The sequence below is a fragment of the Adiantum capillus-veneris genome, chromosome 15, assembly GCF_014529385.1.
Source record: "Adiantum capillus-veneris isolate H3 chromosome 15, ASM1452938v2, whole genome shotgun sequence".
Classification (NCBI taxonomy): Eukaryota; Viridiplantae; Streptophyta; class Polypodiopsida; order Polypodiales; family Pteridaceae; genus Adiantum; species Adiantum capillus-veneris.
Window position 1 is genome coordinate 108,948,234 of NC_140945.1, and position 4,439 is coordinate 108,952,672.

Here is a 4,439-nt window from a genome sequence, read left to right on the forward strand (position 1 = left end):
GCGACAGATTTGCAGATTTTCAGCTCTAGCGGTTTTGCATCTGCACCATAACCCAGCGTTTTACTGATTCACCGCGACGGAACATCAAGAAACCTCTGCGTTTTCAGTTTTCAGCCCTTAGACACCACAGATCCAGTCCCGAACCTCGCAGATCTCACCTTCCAGCAGCAGTTCCTCGCCGCACGGTCAGTTTCCGCAAGGTTTATAGTTTCAGCCCCGAAAACGCAGATTTCAGCATCTGCGTTTTCAGCGCGGCGTCGTCGTACCATCGTCATCGACATCGTCACCGACGTAGAGTCAGAATTCAGCAGATAGAAGATTCGCAGATTTCAGCCTCAGATTTCAGCCCGTCTCGTTGTCGTCTTCATCGTTGTCGACATCGTCGGCAAGTCCAAGCATTGTAGAGATTTGTGCAATTATAAGTAGACCGCTCTCGCCATAGAGAGTGGGGCCTTCGGAGGAGGGTTTTACAACGTCTCTGGTGTCGTATTCTCTTCTCTATCTCTCAGTCTCATGCACTTCCAGTCATAGTGTCCATTCACTTTGTTTGTGTCCATCGCACTCTCTCACTAAAGGAACGAAAGGCTCTCCCTTCCATAAGAACAAAAGGAACCTTGAGCCCAGTTCAGAGCACTCATCTTGAGCAAAGTTCAAACATTCATTCCGCTGCACCTTACATTGGTATCAGAGCTTTGGCAGTGTTCTGTATCACTCAAGGAAAGAATCACAAGAATTTTTCTTTGCTTGTTGCAGTCGCACGAACCCAAGTTCGCTTGGGCGTGTCGATTCTTGATCGTGTTTTTGAAGAGTGACAAGAATCCCAGGAAAGAAGGGCTTGTCCAACATCCCCTTGTGCCTCTTTTCACTCATTGAGAGCGGACCGTGCACTTAGCGGCTGGCCAATCGACGTGAGGTGGGAAAAAGCAACCTTGGTGTGAGCGCAAGGCTGCCAAGGGGTGCGCTCGCGGAAAAGAGAAGAACTCGGGTGAAGAGAAGATCCTTCTCAAACACAGATTGCAAGCGAAAGAAAACCTCAAGAACCTCAAGACCCTCAAGAATCCAAGAACCCAAGAACCCAAGACCCTTAAGAACCCAAGTTCCTCGTGAACTTAAGAACCAAAGATCATAGTGCATGGTCCTCACCCGAAGCGGAATGGATACTTCACATACAGGTGATGAGCATGGGAGTGGCGAAGAAGAGCTTTCCCCACCATGAGGCTTTCCCGACCCTCACCCTTCCCCATCTACGCCAAGGATTGCACTAACTCCTATGGAGGCTTTGAAGCAGTTGTTTCTGGAAAGAAAGTTAGAACGCGAAGAAAGAGAAGCAGAAAGAAAGGCCTATGAAGAAGAAATGGCAGCCATAGATCGTGAATACGAAGAAAGCATGGCAGCCATAGAGCGTAAGTACGACTTAGAAGACAAAGAAAGTCAAGCCAAATTGGATTACGAGATCAAAGAAAGTCAAGCAGAATTTGATCGCGAGAACAAAGCCATAAAAGAAAAGAGCGACCAACACATGAAAGAGTTCTTGCGACTCTTTTTTCAAGTGCAAGCACAGATGCAAGAGAATCAGGAAAAGGAGACTCTCTCAGTCTCTCCTTCTCCAAAGCATGACACACATGATTTGCATGATGATTTGAATGACAATGATAAGCATGATGATTTGGATGACAATGATAAGCATGATGATTTGCATGATCAAGATGTGATTTCTCACAAGCATGATGATTTGCATGATCAAGATGTGATTGTTCACAAGGATGATGAGTTAGTTGATGCTTTTTCTAGCGAAGCTAACCTCGTTGCAGATTCGATCAAACAGGAAGAAGCGATCTTGGCTCTTGAGCCTAGGTCCAAAGAACCCTCACAGGAAGTATTATGTGTTTGCATGATTCATACGCACGCATTGTTCGAGTGTTTCATTCGTGATCGTTTCTTGTATTTTAGTCATCGTCTTTATGTGATAACTTTTCCTAGGCATGACATATTGTACGTTGAGCACGTTTCACTCATGAATAAGCACGAATGTATGCGGATTGTCCATGAAAAGCTGAAAAGTATGCATTCAAGGAAGTCACATTCCATGTCTCTTCCTTGGCATGACACAGTTGTAGAAAGAGCACATGAAAGTATGAGCACCAAGCATGGGTATTTCCATTGTGAATTGCCACAGTTGATTGCTCTAGATCATAAGAGAAAGATTCGATCTCATTGTTTGCGTGTGTGTGGTGAACGGTTTGGCACTCCGTCTATTTGTTCATCTACATTGCATGCACATTCTTTGAGGACGACAAGATTTTTTCCACTCACTTTACATGGAATAAGTATGTTCATGGTTTTGTGTTGGAAATGGGTACAGAATTTTCAGCCATGGAGATTCTTGAAGAAGAAAGAAGCATGACTCTCGACGAAGCTGAAGCATTGAAGAAGCCACAGAAGACTTTGTGTCGCTTTGGGCGCGGCCCAAAGAAGAAAGCATTGCAGACCTTTATGAAGTTCAAGTACCGCACGACCCACACATCAGAGTGGGCCGACGAAGAGTCCCTTCCCGGATTCCGGATGCTATTGGCGATCTCCCTCGACGCCATACAGTTCGGTACCAAAACCTCACTTTGAAAAGGAGGGGATGTCACGTGACACATCCAACTCTATGTGTCTGAGACAAGCTACAGCATGATCAGGGTTCAGTTCAATCAAGTCAGTCTAGAATAGGAAGTGATCTGGCACTTTCGTGAGTCTGTTCGCAAACCATGCATGTCCAGATACTTAATTTAAATGCATATCCTCTGGTTGCACACAGCATGACCATAAGCATTCCCATCAGAATCCTTCAGGGGAATTTTCGAGTGCATTTAGCCTATTTTTCCTATTTTTCATATTTTTCACTTATTATTTTTAAGTGACTTTTGTTGGAAAGTAGGTAGGGCAAATTGAGTAAGTTTGTATATAAGCAAACCTAGACTAGCACTATTTGGCAGAAGAGGCAGCAGGAGCACCTTGCTCAACAGGCAACTTCTCAGCAGAACCCAAGAGGCCTAGCGGTTTTGCTCCACAACAACCACCTAGCGTTTTTGGACCAGATCAGCCAAGCGATTTGCACTTGCAAATTTTGGCGACAACAGAACATCAAATCAGCCTAGCGTTTTGCATTTGCAGAACAACCGGCGACAGATTTGCAGATTTTCAGCCCTAGCAGTTTTGCATCTACACCATAAGCCAGAGTTTTGCAGATTCACCACGACCGAACATCAAGAAACCTCAGCGTTTTCAGTTTTCAGCCCTTAGACACCGCAGATCAAGTCCCGAACCTCACAAATCTCACCTTCTGTAACCGGCCCGTAGGGCGGTAGGCGTTGGCTTTCACCCGAAATTCTTTACTTTATACACACACACACAGAGCACTTTGCAAAGAGAACCTGTAATGGGAATTAACACTTCAACTCACACACGGCTCGGAAGCTAGAATGCTCCGAGCAGACGCCGACAACCTGTAGGCCCCAAAATTGGCGCCCCTTTCGATATTTCTTTATTCTTTAGGAGGGTAAATTACAAGGTAAGGTCCTGGGAATCCTTCACGTGTATCCACCTAGATACCATTTGATTTGGCCAAATTTCGGCAGCATAACAGCCCCAAAACTTGTGCGAAACCAATTCCCCTGCTGGAACTCGCTTGCACTGGCGTATACCCTCTGATTCCTGTCCAAAAACAGTAAATTCAGCACGCTGTATTTACTGGTTTTTGCCCTGTTTTCAGCCCCAAACAGTCCCCTAACTGTCCTTTGCCAGTGGGGCACGATTCCCAGTGATCCTGGCGTCCGTACGGCTGAAAAACAGTGAATTTACAGCGCATACACAGCGCTGATTTTGCACCTGTTCGGTGAGGTTATGACCCTCACCAGTGCCTGCTTTGGAGCAGCAGTTAGCTACCCTTGTTCCTGCTCAAGGAGGCTCTTGCCTCAGCACAAAAGCATGAACCCACACAACTGTACATCAGTCAAATGAGTAGCCCTCTTGTGGGGCATCACATAACTGCACGTAGGGGAGAGAGAGAGCAGTGTGTAGTGTGCAGGGCATCACTCCTAGCACCACACTGTACATGAGAGGGAAAGAAAGCACTCCATAGCTCTTAACCTGTGACAGGTTGCAAATGAGGCCTCTCCCAGCATAAAAATCAGCGCCCATTTTTCTGCAAGAGGAAAGTTCACCAAAATGTGACACTTGGCGCATTTTCAAGCATTTTCCCGTTTCGGGTTCGCCGATTAAAAATATCCCAACCGACGCGTCAGTTGACTTCGCGGCAGAGTTATAAAGTGTTCCCCTAGTCATACCGGAGGTAATGACGCGAACACATTTCACGGCCCAAAATAGCAGTTCCCTAAATTTTAGGAGATGCTTCCGTTGGGCTCCCACTGGTCTTCTGACCATCTATCCTCATT